Source organism: Malaclemys terrapin, chromosome 1, assembly GCF_027887155.1.
Source record: "Malaclemys terrapin pileata isolate rMalTer1 chromosome 1, rMalTer1.hap1, whole genome shotgun sequence".
Taxonomy (NCBI): Eukaryota; Metazoa; Chordata; order Testudines; family Emydidae; genus Malaclemys; species Malaclemys terrapin.
This window is the reverse complement of record NC_071505.1, coordinates 39,264,499-39,287,870: the sequence shown is the minus strand read 5'-3', so window position 1 is coordinate 39,287,870 and position 23,372 is coordinate 39,264,499. Positions and strand designations below refer to the sequence as shown.

The 23,372-nt window shown below is 44.1% G+C and overlaps 1 protein-coding gene across 1 annotated transcript in view; it reads left to right on the top strand.

Annotated features, from left to right (window-relative positions):
• The first annotated feature begins 4,584 nt into the window (after positions 1 to 4,584).
• Positions 4,585 to 23,372, top strand: part of PLXNB2 (plexin B2) — a 337,927-nt gene continuing 319,139 nt past the window's right edge. Inside the window, exon 1 of the mRNA XM_054022660.1 lies at positions 4,585 to 4,916. The gene's annotated coding sequence lies outside the window, so the exon portion shown is untranslated. The remainder of the gene's footprint in view (positions 4,917 to 23,372) is intronic.

The following is a 23,372-nucleotide window of genomic DNA, read 5'->3' as shown; positions in this document are numbered from 1 at the left end:
CTGTAAGGTAGCGGCGGGGCCTGCTGAGCCTAGCTGAGCTAATGGTTTGATATTTTTGTCCAGAGATTCCAAGGCCAGAAGGGACCATTGTGACCATCTAGTCTGACCTGTATAACACAGGCCATAGAAATTCCAAAATAATTCCTGGTGCATATATTTTAACAAAACATCCAATCTTGATTTAAAAATTGTCAGTGATTGAGAATCCACCATGACCCTTGGTAAATTATTCCAATGGTTAATTACTATCACTTAACAATGTATACCTTATTTCCAGTTTGAATTTGTCTAGCTTCTACTGCCAGCCTGTTCTACTGTTATACCCTTCTCTCCTAGACTCAAGAGCCCATTATTAAATATGTTTTCCAAGTAGGTACTTATAGACTGCAGTCAAGGAACCCTTTAACCTTCTCTTTGTCAAGCTACATAGACTCAAGGAGCTCAATCTATCATTATAAGTCATGTTTTCTAATCCTGAAATTATTCTCGTGGCTCTTCTCTGAACCCTCTCCAATTTATCAACATCCTTCTGGAACTGTGGGCACCAGAACTGGACATAGTATTCCAGCAATGGTTGCATCCATGCCAAACACAGAGGTAAAATAACTTTTTTACTCCTATTCAAGATTCTTTTGTTCATGCATCCCAGGATCTCAATTGTTCCTTTTGTCAGAGCCTCAGACTGGGAGCTCATGTTCAGCTGATTATCCACCATGACCCCCAAATCTTTTTCAGAGTCACTTCTTCCCAGAATATAGTCTCTCATCCCGTAAGTATGACCTACATTCTTTATTCCTAGAGACATACATTTACATTTAGCTGTATTAAAACACATAGTTTGCTTGCACTCAGTATACCAAGTGATCAGGATTGCTCTGAATCAGTGACTTGCCCTCTGAATTATTTACCACTCCCTCACTTCTGAGGCCCCAGAAGGGGCTGGACTTAGTAAAGCAGTCTGGCTCCTGCAGCTGGAGTAGGCCAAAGGATAGTGGGGGAAAATTTAAGCAAAAGTTGTTGCAGTGCCACAGCCAGCCAGGAGGGGATGTGTTGGGGCTGCAGCTTTGCCACACGGGGTGTCATCCGGGATCTACTGAGACCCCCTCAGAAATAAGGAAAAGCAGAAAAATGGAGGAAGTAGTCTGCCTGGTGCAAGCGCAGCAGGAGCAGATCCAGGTTCTGCTCCTGCAGCTGCTGCCAGGACAACAAAAGCAACAGGAAACGCAGCAGCTGCAGCAGGAATATTTCCTGCAATGTATGGAAAAATGGACCCCAGGGAATGGAGCAGCTCCTTCGGAAGAAGACCCCAGGTAAAGTTAGGGCCAGATGAAGACCTAAAGGCTTTCTTACATGCTTTTGAGTAGGTAGCAAGTGCAGCATCCTGGGCAGTCGGGATGGCCCTGTTTCTGTCAGGGGTCCTACTGATGAGTAGGCAAAATAATATCTGATGGTCAAAGAAGCTATTTTAGATCAGTTGGGGCTGACAACTGAAGCCTATTAACACTGCTTTAGAATGGAACCATTCTGCTGAGGAGTATGGTCCAGGGAGGTATCTCAGTGACTCCAACGCCTGGCATTGCATGGGCTATGGCCAAAGATGAGTTCTGTATTGAGAACTGTGGATCAAATCATCCTAGAACAATTTTTGCAGGTTCTGCCAGCCAGGGCCCAAAGTTTCTACCTGCACTGCAGTGGAACGATCAGAGGCCTAGTTAGAGGCAGATGGTACTAAGCAATCTGACCAGCAGGCCAGATGGAGAAGATCACCACCAGAAAAACAGGAAGATGTAAAACCTGGTCTCCAGAGGCTGGAGGAGATTACAAGGGGAGAAGTTCCTGGGTGGCTCTAAGTTTTGAGGTCTGGGAGCTATTGGCACCCCAGACTTTTCCCAAGCCCAGTGGAAGCACTTTGGGAGGTAGCTGGGAACTGTGACTGATCGTGATATATGAGACAAGACTGTTCCCTGACGGAGTGTGACTATGTGGGCTGCTGTTTATAACCAGGTTTGTGACTTGGGATGCTCTTTAAACTGGGGTCAAACCCCACCACATGTGGTACTGTCAAACAGGTTAATGGGCTTGGGTTGTGGGCAAACTCTTTATCTGTGGAAGTGGACTTCCATCTGGTCAGATAAACCAGCAGCTGCCAGTCCACATATCCTTTGTGTATGGAGAGACTCGAGTCTACCCAATGGCTGTGGTGGAGTTAGAAGTACAAGGCTGAATAAAAATCAGAGTAGTGAGGAGCCTTCCATGGCCCATGATTCTGGGCAGAGACTGGCAGGGATTCCCAGCCCTGATGCAGCAGAGGACAGTAACTGAGCCAGCAGAGGAGAAACCTATTCAAGGTCCTGGGGTGTCGGTCAGCAATAGGGATAGGATGAGAAGTTGTCGGAACAATCCAGAGGCGCAGGCTTATTTAAGGGGATGGCGATTGAGAAAGCAGTGATAGAAACAACAAGACCACAGGAAAAGCTGACAAAGGTAGAGCAGACCCTGCTGGAGGTTCACCAAGAAAGGCATACTTAGAAAAGGAAAAAAGGGGGTTGGAATTCTATGCGGAGCTCTTGGACAATGAGATGGATTCTAGCAGGGAACCCTGTGGGAGAAAGAGATGATCTATTGACATTATGGTATGAAAAGGATGAGAAGCGGGCCAAAGTGGGGAACTCCTCCCACACTCCCCTTAGGGTCCCACACACCCTGGCTTGGTGGCTATTGCATCTGTCCTTATACTGGGCTTGTCTCATGGTAATTAGCCTTTTCTCTGTTACTCATAATCCATTCAAATAAAGCTCATTTCCTCCTAAGTAACTTCCTCCTCCTGCCCCCTAAAGATTTGCGGAACTAACATGCTGTTTGTTGCCAGTACATTGGTCACTCTGCTTGTGTGTTCTAGCCTTTCCCCCACCCTCTGTTTGCCTTTGTCTTGTTTAGATTGTAAGCTCCTTTGGGCACTACTTTGTGTTGGTAGCATACCTAGGGGCCCTAGCATGGGGCCCTGTCCTTGGTGGGCCCTCAGGCACTTCTGTAATAAACATGATTAATTAACACATCTTAAATATGCAAAACTCTTAAGCCCTTACCGGCTCTCTGAGGCTGTACTCCTGCTCCCCCGGCACTTTTCGGAAGGGGGGGGGGGGAGAATGGACCAAGTCCATTTCTTACTGGTCAGGCTGGGAGAGCTCCCATCCCCGCCTTGACCCAACTAGATCCTACTTAGTTTAGGAGAGCCCTTGTGAGCAGAACATAGCCTTAGGGAACGGGTAGACTGCGGCAAGTTTCCGCCCCACCCCCATGCCGGGCAGCGGGCAAAGTTCACATTTCAGAGTGGTTACATTGTCACCTTGTCACACACGGGAACAGGTTGTTCTAGTAGGTGTAGCCGACGCTCCAGAGCTTTGCTCTTCCCGGCCCTGATTGGCGAGCAGCTGGGCTCTAACGACCCCCGGGAGCTTCTCCCTGCCGGGCAGGCGATTGCAGCCCCACCTGGCTCCCCGCCAAGAGCCAGCAGCTTGGCGGGCAGCTCCCTGGTTGCACGGAACCACTCTCCCCTCTGCCCGTGGGGAAGGCGCGTTAAAGCGAGGCGGGCAGCGGCTCCGCTCCATAGCCCGGCCGGCTCGCGGCTGGCCCCCGGCCATCCCAATGCGCGTTTCAACTCGCAAGAAACAGTTAACTCCCCCATCCCAACGCCCCTCGGCAAAGGCCAGGGAAGGCGTGGGAACCCGCTACCTTCCGCCCGCGGGGACCAACCGCGGCCAGAGAGACGAAGCTGCTTCACTGTCTCCGCTCCCCGCCAGCAGCACGGCGCACAATACCTCCGATCACCACCATTAGCCCCTGCCCCCTCCTGCAGCCCCCGGGCACGGGATCACCGGCCTCTCCTGCAGTTTCCGGGCACGGGATCACCGGCCCCTTCTGCAGCCCCCGGGCACGGGATCACCGGCCCCAGCCCCCTCCGGGCACGGGATCACCGGCCCCTTCCCCCTCCTACAGCCCCCAGGCACCATATCACCGTCTGCAGCCCCCGGGGAACGTAATCACCGGCCCCAGCCTCCCGCCGGGCACGGGATTACCGGCCCCAGCCCCCTCCTGCAGCCCCTGGGCACGAGATCACCATCTGCAGCCCCTGGCGCACGGGATCACCGGCCCCAGCCCGCGGGGAGCAGATCACCACCTCCCCTTTCCCTCCCGCAGCCCGCGGGGAGCAGATCATTAACCGCAGCCCTGGCCCCCAGCGCCAGCCCTTCTCCCCAGGGACATTTAGCCCCAGGCGCGCTGCCCGCAAGCCAAGCCCCTGGCCCCCAGGGCGAGCCCGGCAGCCTGCTGGCTGGCTGCTGCGCTGAGGAAGAGGGGCGGGAGGAAGAAGAGGGTGATTAGTTGTTGTCTGTCTGGCTTTCCCGGGAGGAGAGGCGTGTGCAAGCGGATCCGGAGCAGAGGCAGGGGGTGGGGACTGAGGAGGAGGACAGTGGGAGGGGGAGCCTGTCTCCCCCCCTTTCCCTGGGCTGTTTTTTCAGTTTCCTGTCTCGCCGGGTGCGCACGGCGGATATGTGCAGCGCCTACAGGTGTGTCTCTCCCTCGCCGCTCCTCTGGCTCCCCGGCGCAGGCGGCAGGAGCGCGTAGGTGGAGGCGGAGGCTCAGGCTCATCATGTGATGATTAATTGGGCTCTGGGTGGTTCCTTTCGCTCTCTCTCCTTCTCCCGGGCGCGGCTGCCGGGGCTCAGACTCGGGCTGCGGCGGGCGGCTCCTCGGGAAATGGGCAGCGAGTTGGCTGCTGTCGCTGCGCGGTGGCTAGGGGGGATGCTTGGCTGAGCTGCTGTGAGATGGGAGGAGCCGGAGCCGCGGCAGCCTGAGCTGGGATCTGCTGCCGAGCAGCAGGGCGCAAAGGCGCTGCCCAGCCCTGCTCTCCAACTTGGGTAAGTTTGATTCTCCCCCTCCCTCTGCCTTGGGGACTTTTCCCCACGGTGGCTCCACCTGTTGAAGGCAGCGGGGCCCTTTTGTGCTTGTTTGTGTGAGGGGGAAGGATACACAAATCTGAGACTAATAAATCAGTTTCCCCTCTTGAAAGCTCTGCCTCCTAATTGCCTGTATGGCAACTTCCACTGTTCCCTAGTCAGCATGTGGTTAACCTCCGAGGGAAAGGGAGAGCCAAGGCATGAAACAAAACGCGCAGAGCGCTCTCAGATGAGACCCAGTTTGAATCTCACCTCTAACTGGGTTCGGAGGAGTCAAAAACTTTAAAATGAGCTTTGGAGCGTGTTCTTCCCTCGCTCTGAACGGCATATGGCTTTCATTAAGGCAAAACCCAGGGCTTCGTAGTTGAACGTTGTCGCGTTGAACGTTGATTGCGCTTGTTAGCCTGCAATCTAAACAAATCTGAAAACTTTCCTTTTCTAAATGCCGATGTAGCGAGCTACGTGGATTGCGATTGTATCAAACCCAGCGTGTGAGAGTTAAACACAATTTTTATGTAAGAGAATAAAAAAAATAAAAGCTTTGTGATCTTAAGCAGAAATTTGAGAAACATCCTCTTGTCCAGAGAGATTTTTAGCTCCAATATTCTGGTATATAGCACTGGATTTATAGTTCATTATTAACCTCGAGTTTTGTAATTATCGTTTCACGACAGAATAATTGTAACCCATTCTCTCTTGTGTGGCTAGCACTTGGTTAAGAGCCATTTTGACACTTGAGTTCTTCAGACCACTAGCTTCAATTCAGAAGCTAATTTGGATTTTAATGCAAATGCCTTGTTTTATTTTGTTAGTCTGCTTTAAACTTTCTCTCCAAACACTTGCTTTTTTTTTCTTTTAAAGAACAATCACTTGCATGCACTATAGGCAAATGAAACTTGCAGTTTCTATAGGGTTTGTGACTCATACTGTTTGCTTTGGAATTGTGTAAAATCTTTGCTGTGCTTGGTTATGCTGTAATTCAAGTTACTGTCTCTCTCAGTCCCTACTTATGAGCTTTCTGTAATGTCAGTTTTTATGGCAGGCTATGACAAAAATGATCACTGAATCAATAAAGTAACTTGTGGGTTAACCAAAGATTGGGGACAAATATCCAGAAGGTGAACTGTCACATTACCTCTTGTCAATCTGTTGGCAAAAATTATTAGTCCGTTCATTGTGTGCTAGGGTACTATGGTGCTATCCATAACTTTTTTTTTAAAAATGACTTCTGCTGAAACACTAAAAACCTCTGTAATTGTGTTAATGTTTCCTTCAATGTGATGATTCCTGTTTCTTCTGACAAAGATTTTCTTAATTTATTCTAAACTGCATACGGCATTTAACAGGTAACACATCCAAGATAAATGTTATCAATTTCCTTATTTGTATCCAATTTAAAGTTGGATTAGAAGTATGAAGGGGTTAAGATTTAGGATTTACTTGGGATTTCTCTACCATTGGTGTAAAGGGACACTAAGGTTGTCAGGCCCAAAGCTGAATTTAAGAATTTATTCCTTTTTCTCCTTTCATTACCCTTCTGGGATGAGGATTGTGTACCATGCTGTAGATAAATCAGGTGGGTGATCCATTAATAATGAATTTAGGGTGCTGTGTGTGTAATTACCTATGCATATGGGGCCCATCCTTCTACTCTGCATTCCTCTTCAACTGTCAGAGAGCCAACTTCTTGTAAATTTCAGTACTGTGCCTGCTCCCTAGAATGGAACAGAGAGCATGCCTGCAACCACAAGCCAAAACAAAGCTAGCAGAGGAAGTCTAATCCTAGGCCTACCACCCGTGACCTCAGCCCTTATGAATGTTTGTATCTCTAAAGGGCTTTATGGGATTTTTAACTTGAGTAGTAGGAACTAGAATTCAGAGTGGTGCTCTCTACTCAAGAAAAGAGCATTTGAAGTAATACAAGAACTAAGTGAAAGCACTGTTTGTGAAATGGTATTTCTGGACACTGAAGCCCTCTATACAGCCATTTTTTTGTGATCCAGAGACCCACAAGAACCTGCACTAGGATCACCAATTAATTCTGCATAGCTGGAGTCATATTGTAGAGTAGTAAAAAGCTCCCATCCAAAGCTTTGATTGAACACTCTGACAATCTATTAGAAATGTGCTAATTAATAGACCTGTCAGTTATCCCAAGATTGCTACCAACTTGGGAAAGGCAATATAAGAAGAGTTTCCCATAATCTGGGAAATATTTCCCAAACAGAATTATCCCAGTAAATGTCAATGCACACTGAAAAGAATTATTTCCCCACTGAGAAGCTACTATACTACAGATTTTTCTGCACAGTGAGTTTGGTTGTAACAGTTTTTCACTGCTTTGCTGAATCTGTTTCTTATGTTTCAAAAGAAACTACTGGAAAACTTAACTGAACAGTCCTTGATTTTGGCCATTTAATGTTAGAATGCATACTTGAGAATGACCAGCAATATATTTTTACTTTTTAGAAAATGCACATAGCAAATGTAACAAAACAAGGGTTAATGTTTGTAAAAATCTCTGAAATCTAAGAAGATGATGAATTAAGAGCATGATCTAGCCCCCAGTGAATCTTTCCCTTGACATCAGTGGGAGTTGGATCAAGGCCTAAAATCTATTTATAAACTTGGATTAACTTTTAGGAAGTTTGTCCAAAAAGACACAAACAAAATAAAATCCACCAAATTTCTTCCAGTTGAGTTACCATCATGTTTCAATAATTTGTTTGAGTCCAAATGACTTGAGGCCAGTATGTTGAAACTTGTTTGGATCTTAGCCTTGGGGACTGAGGAAATGAAAGGATTCATGCTCTTACTTTCTTTAAAAGCTATGGTGGTGACAAAGGAGAAATCACTCTTATTGATTCTGATAGCTCTATAGCAAACAAATAAGCCTTTATGTATTGGAAATTTGAAAAACCTAAATGCCTATAAGGTTGAAATAATGATATTTAGACTATTGTGCCATTTGGTGTGTTAAATATTGAATTGACAAGTAAAAAAAATTACTGTGCCAAGCTTAATTTAAGTTTTGCAACATTTGAAGTATTGCCAACAAACATTTAATGGCAACATGAAACGATAGTAAACTAATTGCTGAACTTATATCACTATCACTTTCCTCTTCCCATTTCCTTCTTCAAACAGAAAATTCTGAAGGCATGTAGCGAATATTATGGAGTAGTTTGGCATTGCCTCTTGTGTAAGTGCTCATCAATTTTATAGAACTAGAATGAGTATATTCCAATGTAAAGTTGGTTAAACGTACCTAAAATAAACAACAAGCCTAAATTCCTTGGGTTCTGAAGCTGCAAATACGCATGCTTAATTTTTACTTAGTAACTAGTTCTGTCAAGTTCAATGGGACTACCCAATGAATAACAGGTGAGCACATGCATAAATGTCTGCAGGATCAGGACCTTAGATGATTTAATCCTCTTCTCTCCCCCTCACTTCCCAATATACTTGTTTCTTTTGCCTTTTATTTGAACCAAAAAAAAAAAAATCAAGTATTCAGTTCATTTTTGTTTAAAAATTTTACGTGCAGGCTCTGTTATGTTGTCAGGTTCGGCTTGCAAATACTGCAGGGGAATGTTAGTGTGTTTAAAAATAGCTGGTTCTCTTGGAACTTTTAAAAGTGAAAATGCTTCTGTTATAGTTAGGTTTCGTAGAAGCTTACTTGCATAAAAACCTCAATGAGGCCAACTTGGACCTGACACGGGCCCTCTAATGCCTTGCTAAAATAAATAAACCCAGTTTAGGTTAGCTGAATAGATCAGTTTAAAGAGCAATATTTGGATACTAAGGACCCTGACCTTTTATTCCTTCCTTGGCCAAAACTCACATTGACGAAGTGGAAATAGTGAGTTGTGTAAAATTAGGGTTACCATATCTAACAAATAAAAAAGAGGACCCTCCATGGGCCCTGGCCCCAGCCCCGCCCTAACTCCACCCCCTCCTTCCCCCCACTCCCAGCCACGTGGAAAGGGCTGCCCGAGCGCTACCGGCTTCACGGTTTGCCGGGCAGCCCCAGACCCTGCGCCCCCAGCTGGGCGCTTCCCCTCCCGTGCTCCAGCTGCGCTGGGGAAGCGCCCAGCCGGGGGCGCAGGGTCTGGAGGCTGCCCGGCAAACTGTGAAGCCGGTAGCGCTTGGGCTTCAGGCAGCCCCCTTGCCTCTGGACCCTGCACCCCCAGCCGGGCACTTCCCCTTCCAGGCTCTGGCGGCGCAGGGTCCGGAGGCATGGGGGCTGCTGAAGCTGGTAGCGCTTGGGCAGCCCGGCTCTTAAACAGAGCCGAAGAGTCAGGGGAGGAGCAGAGCCGCCGCGGGAGGGGAAGTGCCTGGCCAGCATTTTCCCGGACACGTTCGGCTTTTTGGCAATTCCCCCCGGACGGGGGTTTGAGTGCCGAAAAGCTGGACATGTCTGGGGAAAAAGAGGACGTATGGTAACCCTAGAAATGGCTGTTCTTCAACAACCAGCTGCTGTTGATCACTCTTCACCTGACAAGTAGTACAGTGGCATACCAAAATCTAGATTGCTTTCCCCATTCATAGCTCTGTAGTTAAGGTATGATCACTGGAAACAAACTGAAAGTTTTGAGCTTCTTTATGTACAGTGAATTCTATTTTTATCATCTTCCTTCACCCAAATAAAGAGGTGGATAGAAGATTTGAAGGAAATTATTATTAGTAATTATTTGAATTGAGATTCAGATTTGCACTGATGTAACCAGGAGCAGAATTTGGCCCCTCAGATATATGGCAGTGGAATTGAAGTAAATAAGAGTGTGGAATATGAAAAATGCTAATTATGTCAATACACTTCTTGTTTTGGAACTACAGCTTTTGAAAAGCCAACCATTGGTGCCAGACCAATTTAGTAATTAGCTACATTGCCTCTGGATGTTTGGAATTCCAAGGTCTTGGGTAGCACAGATGGCTAGCATAGTCCATCCAACACATTCCAGGTCTGTTCCTGTGTTGGTTTACTGGTGTGTTTAGCCTCCAAGTTTCTGTCTTCATGCTGGACATGCATCCCTCTCAGCTGGAACAATTGACAGTTATAGAAATGAATGGAACTACTAACTTTGTTTACATGTGTACAATTCAAAAGATCTATTTTAGATCATTAAAATCCCGTTTCCAACGTTCCAGCCCTTCTCTGTCGTTGGCATCCCTGTATGGTTACACATGAAGAATACAATTCACTTTGATACTAATAGTTTCCTTTAAGCTAGTTTTGAATAATGTGACCTTCATAGCTTCCTTTCCTCAGCAGAGGTCTGTATGCATCTTCACTTTGAACACTTTGTGGTCAAAATGTACACACTTAAAGTTGTTTAAATGTGTCATCCGTTTTATATACAGTAAGAAAATCAGAACTATGTGGAAAAACTTTGGCCTCAAACACTGTTGCTTAATACACCTATGCCCTCCCTGATCCTTCACCTGGGCCTATATGGGTTTACGCCTGTTAAACTAAACTGATTTTAAAAAGTTCCAGTTAGGCTGGTGTGATTTTTTTTTTTGTGTGTAGATGTTCTAGAGGAAAGTCTTGATAATCCTGAAGGTCCTTCTTTCTGTGTCTGAAGAGGCAAATAATTGGGTCTCTTTTGCAGAAATAGTGTATAAATCACGACTTTCGTCTTTTGTATCTTAACTTTGTATCAGCAATAATTATGTGAGGACTTAAACTGTAGAAAAATAATTGATATAACATAATCCTAGGGTATTTTATTAATTTAAATTTACGTACACTGTCCGTAGCAGGGTGGATTTGATTTATATCAAATTGTTTTAAGTCGTGATTTAAATCACTAGCCAGGAAGACTCAATTTAATCATGGATTTCTACATAAAAGTGCATTCTTGTTGGTTGTTATAACCTTAATACATATTCTTCACAACTCAGAGATAGATGTAGGTTTCATTTTTAGAAGGTACACCCTATACATTTTTTTAAATGATTTATTTTGAAAACTTTTCAGACTAGTTTTACAGCTATATCAGAAAATGAATGATTGGTTATTTCATTTACCAAAGGTAATTGAAGCAGATATTTATGATGTCACTGGGAGGTGAACTATCTCCAATTCAACAGATTAATCATTAATATTTGGAGGATTTTCTTGCCATGCTGTATGAGGAGGAGAACATCACTGGACAGATATTTAAATTGTTCTATTTAACTAAAACAACAATGTTAAGTATTCTGGATTTTTTTCTTCAACAGCAGACAATATTTTAACAAAACAAGTATATGAATTTTTGAATTTAGTTAAACATTCAAGTTTTTTAAAATAGGTTTGTTTTTGTTAAAATTGTTAACTAAAATAGTTAAACGAAATAGTTTAAAAAAAAAATCAACTGTCAGCCAGATCAACATGAGAAACTTGAAATATTGGCTTCTGCAGCTAACTCAGTTGTCTTCACCTTCATTTTCCTGTTTGTTCATAATCTGGAAAAGAAAAACAAGCTTTCCTGTTTTTTTTCCAGGTCTCAAACAATTTCTCAATTTGGAATGAGTTAGTCCAAAGGAAGAAAATATTCTTTCTACACAAGCAGAAGAAGCTACTGCTGTTGAAAGTGAGATTATCACTTTAACAGTCTCTGAATCCAAGTGCTTAAGTGACTTCCCCCAGTTCACTGGTGTGGCTTTCTTTAAAACATCATCAGCAAACATATATTTCTTGAATGGTTCACCCTTCACTCTGAAGTTTATTATAGTTGGCATTCTGGAGGGATGGTTGCTGGATGTCCATGTCGTAGCCAACTCCTCTTCTTCAGCAGTTAAGGTTTGACCCTGGTACCGAGTATTGAGAATATTTGCAAGAAAATGAGCTGGAGATAGTGCTTGTCCCATTCATTTTTTTAATGGTTGTAATTTAACTCTGTCATTGCATATTTCTCTTCTTAAGATCTCACTTAGTTCCTTCCAAATTTCAACTGCATTAGCAATAAAACAGCTATTTCCCTGATTTTGTTCAAGGCTACAGAAATAGGCTTCAGGGTACTCAGCATGTGTTCAACATTTCTCTTAAGCCCAATGTTAAGAACTTTGCTTGTGACAGTGCCATCTAGTTTTTCACAATTTTGTTCACAAACTGTCATCAGATTAAGCCAGTTTTGATATAGTGCTCAAAACAATCCACTACTGAGTTCCATTGCATGTCTTGTGAATTAGCTTGGTTCCTCCCACTTTTTTCAGAGCAGCTGCTGCAAAGTGATTGTTACGGAGGTATTTTGCAATTTCAACAACATTTATTTCTGGAACACTGAAGTCTTTGTCTAAGAGGTACATCAAATGAGCACTGAAACTGTATGTTATTAGCTTGGGACTCTCTTCTAAATAATTTCTTCTCATCTTGGATTTATTTGAAGCATTGTCTGTGACCAACCTGCGTAGTAGACATTTGAATTTTTTTCAGTTTGTTATAGATGTTACTGCTACTTCTTGTAAGTATTCTGCTGGGTGTGCATTTCCTGATGTATCAATTGTTTCTGTAAGGAAGACATTCCCTTCTTCTGTTGTCACACCAGCACATACAACAGGATCGTTGTGGACGTTGCTCCATCCATCAAGATTCAGGTTAACAATTTTATCCTCTAGACCTTTTGCATACTGCTCAATTTCTCTTTCATTCACTTTATCCAGCAACTTGCCTGTGACATCTGCTCTGTTGGGTGGACTGTATCCTGGTCTTAATGACTGAACCATGTTAAGGAAGTGTGGATTCTCAAATCATACAGAAAGGAGAGTTTGTTGCATAAACAAACCGGGCAATTTTCATCAATTATCTCTTTTTGTAATCTGCTGGTCTTATCACAAACTCATCTATGGTTGTTTCTGGATGATGGAGATTTTTTTTTTCTTTTTGCTACAGGTGATAAAACTGTGGCTATGTGACATACAGAATGTGACTGAAACACTATCATTGGCAGATAACTCTGAAACTATAGAAAATGATGGTGATCTTGAAGGTGGATAGTCTTCAGAATCCTGTATGTTGAGGATGGATTCTCCTAAACAAAATAAGTCAATGCAGTTATTTAATTATTGTTACCATACTGCTCATTTAGTATTACTCATTGCATTCACTGACACTTAGTACTACTTTAAAGGTGAAATTATAGAAGCAAGATCTGCCTATTTCAGCTATTTTTTTATCACAACTGCATCTAAAATGCTAGTACCATAGAGTAACAACTATATTTTTTGCTCAAACATGAGAATTCAAGAATAGTCCAGAAGGAAGACAGGCAGTCCTTAAGAAGTATGAAATAAAAAAAGTTTACCAACCTGGAGATCCTGCATGTTCAGACACGTTCCTTCATCATCTTCAATGCAGCTTCCTCCTGTGAAGGAACACTTCTCATGATGTTGTTTCATTCAGGCAACCAGGCCTTGCATTTCTTTGTTGTGCTGTTTGCATTTTGCACACCTGCCTGTCTTACCCACAGGTAGAGGAACTTCATTAAAAAATTCCCAAACTGGGTCTCTTTTATGGCCTGCTGCCATTATAGGTTTTCCCTTCTAGTGAGAGAATGGTATGGTAGATCTCAAATCAATGAAGGTTTCACTCGGAAATACCTCAAGGCTTCTGGAATATGCTGCTCAACCGGTTTCAATTTTGTTTCTACTGCCTGTCCCTCCCTTCTCACATTTATCTCCAGACTTCTTCTCCTTGTCCAGATCTAGTCTGCCTCCAACAATCTTCTATTAATTGAACTTTTTGAAACTTTGCACTTTTAGAGAGAGGTAAGGGATTGACACTCTGTACACAAATTTGCAGGGACAATAGGGTAGAGGTCTGTTATTTCTCACCTCTATATATTTATTTTAAATTTTTTTTTTTTTTTCTGTTTACAAGCATGTTATCTCTGGAGCCACAAATCCACAGTTTGAGAACTGCAAAACTAAGCATCTCTCATGGTATCTTCTAGACTGAGCACTGAGTCCCATTGGGTAGAGAGAGAGATTAACCTAAAAAAAAAATCTATACAGAAGCCCCTGGAACCCCATAAGATTGGGTCTCTAATCCATGAACTATTGAAACTCCTTTACAAAACTTTTCTTAAACATTACATGAATATATTGTCTCATACTATAGAATTAGAATTTATAATCCCTATTACATTATAGCTCAAAGATATCTTGTCATGGATCTTAATTAAAACTATCCTTAGATAGGTGTCTTCCCCCCCCCCCCCACACACACACACAAAAAAAAAAGGCATTTTTTTTTTTAATCATTGATTTTTTTTTCCCCTGGTCTGTAGGCATTACTTTATTCACCCCTGAAATGCAGTCACTTCTTGGGTGAAAAATGGCAAATATTCCAAAAGTGCCTAGCAACGGGAGGTGGAGTGGAAATTTTTTGATCTGATGAAAACAGAGTACAAAACAAAAAGCAGGGTGAAGTCTCCGAAGCTTGTTAAAGATTATGAATGTCAGGAATCTGACAAGAACTTGGATACATTTCTACTTGGGCTTGTGTGTAAGGGCACGTGCCATTGACCTAAGGATACTTGGTAAATATTAGCCTTTCATCTTTTGTGAAGATGACCTCTGAGTGAAGTAAAATAGTGCTAGAATACTTTCTCCTCAAATTTGTCCTAATTGTTTAACTGTTCCCTGTTTTTATGTTTTCTGTGGGAGGTTGGATCTGTTTACATTCACCACAGCTGAAAGTCCAGTATATGCCGTTCCTCTCTTAAATACATCAGCAAATTGTTAATTTTTCATGTGGTTCCACAATGTATGTTAAAACTTGTCTGATATGATTGTGTTGTGATTGAATGAACTTTAGTGGGTAGAAATGTAATGCTTGGACTACTGAATATTAAGCCAATAAAAACAATAGATTTACCTCTTCTATTTCTCAGCCCTGTGGGAGTAGGGAGTAAAAGAAAAGAGCGTTGTAAAACTTTAATATGCATATTGTTTCACATCAGTAACTGAACTTTCCCCATCCCTCCCATAAATTTATAGATTTCAAGACTAAAAGGACCACCACTATGATCATCTATTCTGACCTTTTGTATAATACAGGCCATAGAATGTCCCCAAAATATTCCTAGAGCATATTTTTACAAAAACATTCAATATTGATTTTAAAATGGTCAGTGATAGAGAATTAACAACTCAATGTAGATTCCAGTTGGTAAAGGCAGTCAAGGCAAGGCCCCTTGACACTGATGGCCATTCTATAACCTCTGAATGGACAATAGACAGCATAAGCCTCTTTCATAATGAAGGAAGAAGCCCTGGGTTTCCTCTTCTCCCCTTCCTGGAGCAAAGCCTTGCAGAAGAGACTGCTACCCTACAGCTATAATAGCTCATGTTTAGGGCCCTACCAAATTCACGGTCCATTGTGATCAATGTCACGGTCATGAATTTAAAAAATCATTAATGATTTCAGCTATTTAAATCTGAAATGTTAGTGTTGTAATTGTAAAAGCCTTGTCCCAAAAAGCAGTTGGGGGCGGGGAGGTGTCACAAGGTTATTGTAAGGGGCGGTTGCGGCATTGCTACCCTTACTTCTGCGTGCTGCAGGTGGCAGCACTACCTTCAGAGCTGGGCAGCTGGAGAGGGGCTGGCCTGTCTCCCAAGGTCTGTGAGAGTGAGGGACTGTTTTCCAGGATAGGTTGTAGATGGTTGATGTGCCGGAGAGGTTTTAGCTGGGGGCTATATGTGATGGCCCCGGTGTTATTTTCCTTGTTGGGCCTGTCCTGTAGTAGGTGACTTCTGGGTACCTGTATCACTCTGTCAATCTGTTTCCTAACTTTCCCAGGTGGAAGTGAGGAAAACTTCAAAAACACACTTCAAAGAGAAACTGCAGAGCTACAATTCATTTGCAAACTTAACACCATCAATTTGGGCTTGAATAGGGACTGGTAGTGGCTGGCTCACTACAAAAACAATTTTCCCTCTCTTGGTATTGACACCTCCTCCTCAATTATTGAAAGTGGACCACATCCACCCTGACTGAATTGGCCTTGTCATCACTGATTTTCCATGCGTAAGGTAACTCCCTTCTCTTTATGTGCCAGTATATTTATGCTTGTATCTGTAATTTTCACTCCATGCATCTGAAGAAGTGGTTTTTTACCCACAAAAGCTTATGCCCAAATAAATCTGTTAGTCTTTAAGGTGCCACCGGACTCCTCGTTGTTTCTGTTACTGAGGCATGGCATAAGATGTTTTTGCACACAGTGCTAAGGAGTGATTGGCTTACTTTGCCACCAGCAGAGATGGCCTTCTGGGGGCTTTCATGCTCCAGGCATAAAGGTAAGTAATGAAGCCTAAAACTAAATGCAACAATTTTATATAAAAGTATGGGGAATGTCTTAATTCTCTTGGACACTCAGTCTGGGGTTCTGTGTTAATGTGTATTTTTGCATATAAGGGATGTGTTGTAATTTGATATAAAGTAACTTGTGCATGTGAATCATCTCCAGGGTAATCTGGTTATCAAAACATAGTAACTCAAGTGCAGAATAATACTTGTTAATTACAATTTTGCAATCTGCATTGTTCATGCCACTGTTGTTCAAAGATTAGCATGTGCAGGTGTACTCGGTAAGATTTGCCAATTTACTTTTCCCAGTTGTAGCAATTAGTCACTATCATTTCAATCTTGAGGCCTTGTAAATAAATAAGTAACGTTTCAAAAATGTAAACAACTTCCAAACTGATGGTGATATTTTTCACCTACAGCAATGATAATTTGCAGAGGCAGCCAGTTTTTGTCAGCAGTGGCATAATTAATCCATTTGAATGACAGCCCTAATGTCAGAAGAAGGTTTAGAAACCTTGGAATCAGAAGCTTGCAAATTAGTTTACAGTGAGAGTTGATGCTGTGGAATGTTCTTGTGCATTACTTATCTCTTTGTTTCCTAAGCAGCCTTAGTAAGCTATTAGCAAGGGGAGGGCCAAATACTACTTTCTATATTGCTTCCCCATTTCCTTAAAATTATTCTGTTCTAATACACACACTCCCTGTGATAAGTCAGCTTTATTTTTAGTTCTAGTATTCTTGCTTGTGTGCGTTTTCCTATATCTAAAATCATGGTAGTACTGCACCACAGTAACAACTCTTCCTACAGTTAGCATAGTAGTACTTTATAGGCTAACAGATGGATTGGAGCATAAGCTTTAGTGGGTGAATACCCACTTCGTCAGACGCATGTGGGTATTCACCCACAAAAGCTTATGCTCCAATACATCTGTTAGTCTATAAGGTGCCACAGGACTCTTAGTCTGGATCTGTAAAAAGCAACAAACACGGCTACCCCTCTGATACTTGACACAGTAGTACCTGTCATGCATAGTGAATCTGCCTCTGCAAGCATCCTTACAAAGGAGGCAGGGCTGTTCTTGGATCTGGATTTGTGTCTAGAAGGTAGTATGGTCCAGTAGATAGGGTCTCTTGACAGTTGATCCAGTGCCCTAGGTTCCATTCCTGCCTCTGTTATTGACCTATGTGACTTCTGGCAAATTAGATCACCTTTCTGTGCCTGTTTTCTTTCCGATTACCTTCCTTTGTAAAGAACTGCAGAGCCCACCAGCCCCTTAATTTTGTCTCCGGGGGTTGTTTTTAAAAAGGTCTTTAACGAAAAAGTTCCTAGCAAGATTTAAACCCACCCCGCGGGCCATGTCATTGTTCCACTCCCTCTAGTCTCCATGCATGTTAGCTTCTGAAGTAGGAAGTGTGGTGTACATAAGTGCTTGAAGAGGGAATGAAAGAATAGGCCAGTCTTCACACCAACTGCAGGTTTGATCTACTTAACATTGTTCACTACCTGAATTAGGGTTACCATACGTCCTCTTTTTCCCGGACATGTCCGGCTTTTCGGCACTCAAACCTCCGTCCGGGGGGAATTGCCAAAAAGTCAAACATGTCTGGGAAAATGGCAGCTCTGCTCCTCCCCTGACTCTTCGGCTCTGTTTAAGAGCCGAGCTGCCCGAGCGCTATAGGTTTCAGGCAGCCCCCTTGCCTCCGGACCCCAGCCGCCGGCCGGGCACTTCCCCTCCCGGGCTCCGGCGGCGCAGGGTCCGGAGGCATGGGGGCTGCCCGAAGCCGGTAGCGCTGGGGCAGCTTGGCTCTTAAACAGAGCCGAAGAGTCAGGGGAGGAGCAGAGCCTCCAGCTGCGGCCATGCCGCCGGAGCCCGGGAGGGGAAGTGCCCGGCTGGGGGCGCAGGGTCCGGAGGCATAGGGGCTGCCCAAAGCCCGAGCGCTACCGGCTTCACAGTTTGCCGGGCAGCCTCCAGACCCTGCGCCCCCGGCTGGGCGCTTCCCCTCCCGGGCTCCGGCTGCGCTGGGTCTGGGGGCTGCCTGGCAAACCATGAAGCCGGTAGCGCTCGGGCAGCCCTTTTCGCGTGGCTGGGAGTGGGAGGGAAGAGGGGGCGAAGTTAGGGCGGGGAAGGGGTGGAGTTGGGGCGGGGCTAGGGGTGGGGAAATGGGTGGGGCCAGGGCCCGTGGAGGGTCTTTTTTTTTTTTTTTTTTTTAATAATTAGATATGGTAACCCTACCTGAATGGCATGCCAGCAGTAAGCCAAGCTAGTAGTACGGTGTTAACCAGGTATATAGTCATTTCCTTTTTCTTCTTGCCTCATTTTGTAAGACTTTGCTTTTGAATCTTGTAAATGGGGTGATAACTAGAGGTTGTTTACTTTGAAATTTTCTCTTGCCCAGAGGGTATGCAAAGTAAACAGAGCAGCTAGGAAATTAGTCTTGCACCTTCTCTCATATTGCAAGGCAATCCAAATCTTAGGACATCTGTTAACTCAATTAAAACAAAGAAGTAATGAATAAAAATGTGGTAATGAGATTGTTATACTGATACAGCATTTTAATGTAAGGAGGCCATTGCACAGATCATTCCTTAATATTCTTAAGGAGCTTTAGAAACCCTGAGATGTGGCTTTTTTTTTTTTATGGTGTTTTTTATTAATCTGAGTATTAAGCAAAAGCCTTTCCCTTTTTTTATCTGGGCTTTCAACTTTGATGTCCATCTGGTTACCTTGAACTTTTGTCACAGGGGCATATAAATCTATGGATAGTGGGTTTTTTTCTTTTTCTTCTCTCCATTTTAAAATCTTCTGTGTAGTGAAGCAAATTATTTTTATCCAGATATGAGTTGAAAGTGGAAGGGGGAAAACTATCCCTAACTACCAGGGGATCCTGGAGCAATTTTAGGATTTAAAAAAAATACTCAAAGTACTCCAGCGTGTGCCTGCATAGATGCTGGGAATGTGTCTCCCAGCCTGGGTAGACAAACATGCTAGCTCTGGTCAAGGTAGCACACTAAAAACAGTGCTGTGGGTGTTGTGGCATGGGCTAGCTGTCTGAGTACAAGCCTATCTGACCCCATGGGTCTGATACGGTGGCTAGCCCGAGCCACCACCTGTCACATCCATACTGCTATTTCTAGCATTCTAACTTATGTCTGTCTACCCAAGCTGGGATGCACGCTCCTAGCTGCAGTATAGACATACCCTCAGATGCCAGCCTGTCGTTAATATATCTGATCTTAATGCAATAAAAATGTAGGGCTAGATCTGTAGAATTGTGGGTACCTAATTTGCAACATTTTGTTTACTTGATTTGAATACATATTAAGAACACCTGCAGAAGCACAGCTAGGTGTCAAAGTGGTCACTTATGTGCTATCACCATGGCTGCATGTGAGCAGGAAGTGTGTGCAATTGCACAAATCTGACTCTTAAACTACTGTATACCAGACAAAATAATGATTAACGCTGAACACCTTTTATGTTTAAACTTTAAAATATAAATGGCAAAAAAATCGTTAATGCAGAGTTAAGGGTGTCAGATAATAGCTCGTATCCTTCCAGAATGTCGAGCTAGCAAAATTCAAACCATTGAAAACCAGGAAATACAGAGTGAAGGTAAATGCCCATGCAACTGTAACTCTGCCCTCTTGGAGCTCACAGTCACCATTGGGAATTGTCAGCATGTGCTCCAGTTGCATTCACTATGTTAGGTGTAGCTGTATTGAATGGTGGAGGAATAAGTTGGAGCAGCTGGAAAGAACTGTGATTGTAATATGAGAAGGTTTGGGGATTAGTCTGCAGCGCATCATAAAACTGGGATTTTGAAGAGATCAGGATCTGAGTCTTCCCCCTAGTTCCACATGTGTCGTTAAAGGAAAGCGATACATGTGTACCTTGAAGTTCCCAGTCTGCATCAATTCAATTCAGAACTGTGTGGGTTGTTACTAGCAGGGCACTGGAGTCTTCTTGCTCTGGGTAGTGTCAGTAGTGAAGTGGGTTGTGAGAGTAATCTGTGGATTTAATGATATGTAGGGTTAGGTGGTATCCTCTGTGAAGGGGCTGTAAAAGGGTATGGAGTGGTTGTTGAAATCTACATGTCTGGTATTCTGTGAGGGCAGTAGGCTCCATGTTTGAGTGTAGAGCAAAGCACCCGGGTGAGTGTTAAGGGTGCTTTGGGACATCGCTCCAAGTGGACAGAGTTTTAAAGTTGCATGTGAGTTTACCCTAACTCTGTATTTTTTGGGTTTCAGTAGTTTGTGTTTCACTGAACTGAGTGTTCTGAAAGGGCACAAGCTATCATTAGGCAACTATAACTTTGCATTATTGACTTTTTTTTTTTTTTTTTTTTTTTTGCAATTTAATTTCCTAGCTTTTTAAACAATTTTTTTCTGGTAGGTGGTGGTCATCTAAGCAGTGGTCAGCAGTGTGATTAAAACCAAACTTATAAGAGTAGACCAATCCCTAGCTTTTATACTGTACTTTTCATCAATTGATCTCAAAGAACTTTACACCATTACCTGTATTTTACAGATGGGAAACTGAGGCACCAGTTCAGTGACTTGCTCAAGGTCACCCAACAGGCCAGTGATAGAACTAGGAATAATCCCAGTCCAGTGGTCTTTCCACACAGTTGCTATGTGATTCCTAAATGCTTCTCTCTATTCCTGTACATTTTGTTATAGAGGAATGGGAATGATGGTCCTGGTTTGAAGCATGTAGCTACAAACAGGGCTGGTGGAAGAAATCTCATCCAGGGGCTAAATCCCCAAACCTTAAGTTTTATTTCATGGTTGTTACAGTAACTTTAAGTGTATGAGAAGACTAGTGTGTGTCTTTCCTTCTCCACCCCTGCCCTGCCATTCCCTGTATCATGTAGCCCCCCACAGCATTGCCAGCTCCCTTTCCCATCCCATTAAACCATTAGTTGCACTACAGAAGCCATTAACATGTAAGAAGTTGCTCTTTGCTGTTTCCTGCCCTCTGCTGATGCATGCACATATTGCAGGCAGCAGCTTTCTGGAGGGTTGCAGACTTCCTTGGTTATGGAGCCCAACCTGCACACTGAGCGAGGCCTCTCATTCCTACTACCCATCACCCCCTGGGACTCCTGCCCTTGCCTCAGTCAGTCTGCCCCTCCCCCAGACTGTATCTTAACCTCTTAATTTCTGGATTTCAGATGTTTTAAACTTGTTACCTTCAATCCCTCTCTACCCCAACCAGATTCCAGCTCATGTGGAAGGGAGAGGGACTGTTGCCTCCAGAGAAGGGTCCCCCAAGATTGCACTACACACATGGAAGGGAAGATTTCAGGGTTGACAGCCCCTTATCCCCCAAACCTCCAACTTCTGCTACCTCTACCTCACATTCTACAACCTCTCCCATCTTCTCCCTACCTATTCTGCCTTACTTGAGCCCCCAGTCCCTTTCCCCTCCCCTATTACCTATTCCCATGTATTCCCTTCCCCATAATACCCCCCGTTCTTCCCTGTAGGCCCAAACCACTCTTCCCCTGTTACTACCTGCTCTTGCATCCTTGTTCACTGGGAGGGGAGGGGTGATTAGTTACAAGTGTAATTTATTTTCTTTTCAAAAATAGTTTGGGTGCCTTCTGAATATTCTTCTGTATTCAGATTACATTTTAAAAAGCCTTCACTGATGCAATTCTTCCCCCTTCCCCCCCCCCCCTCCCCCAAACACATACAGCTCATTGTCCGCTTCTGTCCTGGGTGGTTTTCAAACTTCAAAGATACTTGAGTAATCATCACCATCAAACACATGCAGTCTACTGAGGACTGTTGTGCCAGCCATAGTGACCCTGGTTGATGGTATTGCACCAGGCATGGTAGAGTGAAGTTCCTATGAATCCACAAGTCTCTGGGGCAGTTCCGTGGGAAACACCAGCTAGGGTCAGCATGCATCTATGGAGAATTGGAGGAGCATGTGTTGAGCTGTCTTTGTCTATTGTGACAAAGTTCCTCCACTATCTTGGTGGGTCCTGTGCTTATTGGTGGATTTTCTTGCCTCAGAGATTCACCATGTGGGTTGGGGAACACCCCAGAGACCTTCCCCTCTGGAAGAACCCACAGTCCAGGTCAATTGGGAGGTTTGGGGGGAACCCGGACCCGCCCTCTACTCCGGGTTCCAGCCCAGGGCCCTGTGGACTGCAGCTGTCTATAGTGCCTCCTGTAACAGCTGCATGACAGCTACAACTCCCTGGGCTACTTCCCCATGGCCTCCTCCAAACACCTTCCTTAGTCTCACCATGGGGTCTTCCTCCTGGTGTCTGATAATGCTTGTGCTCTTCAGTCCTCCAGCAGCACACCCTTTCACTCTCCGCTCCTTGCACCTCTTGCTCCCAGCTCCTCACACTCCCACCACAAACTGAAGTGAGCTCTTTTTAAAATGCAGGTGCCCTGATTAGCCTGCCTTAATTGATTCTAGCAGCTTCTTAATTGGTGCCAGGTATCCTAATTAGCCTGCCTGCCTTAATTGGTTCTAGCAGGTTCCTGATTACTCTAGTGCAGCCCCTGCTCTGGTCACTCAGGGAACAGAAAACTACTCATCCAGTGACCAGTATATTTGCCCTCGACCAGACTCCTGTACCCCACTGGTCTGGGTCTGTTACACTATCCTGGTGACATGGCCGAAGAGCATCTAATTTCTCTTTAATTTAGTGAGTGATTGGGGGAACACCTCATCTCTGTGGGATTGATATGTCACACAAAGTGAGATCACTTTATGTTCAGGTTGTGGCACTGACAGTGCATATGGAATGTCTCTAGTCACCCCAAGTCTGCCTATAAGAGAGTCCAGGTTTCTGAACCCTATAGCAATATAGGCAGTACACAGGTTTGGTATATCCTGAACTTTGTCTCAGCACAGAGATGTTTGTGTCCATAAGCGAGATATGGACTTCATGCAAAAGGCAGCAAGACCTAGTTATCGGAGGACATCTGATTGGCTGCGATTGTTTGAACTCTGTTTGCAGCCTAGGTGGATAAACTTATCAGTGCTCTCCATGGTGCTCCACCCCACCTCTACTAGGATTCTGGTGGCCCAGCTCTGAGGTTCTGGATCTAGGTCTTCTGCTATGAGACATGAAACCCTCTAGTGCGGGTGGTG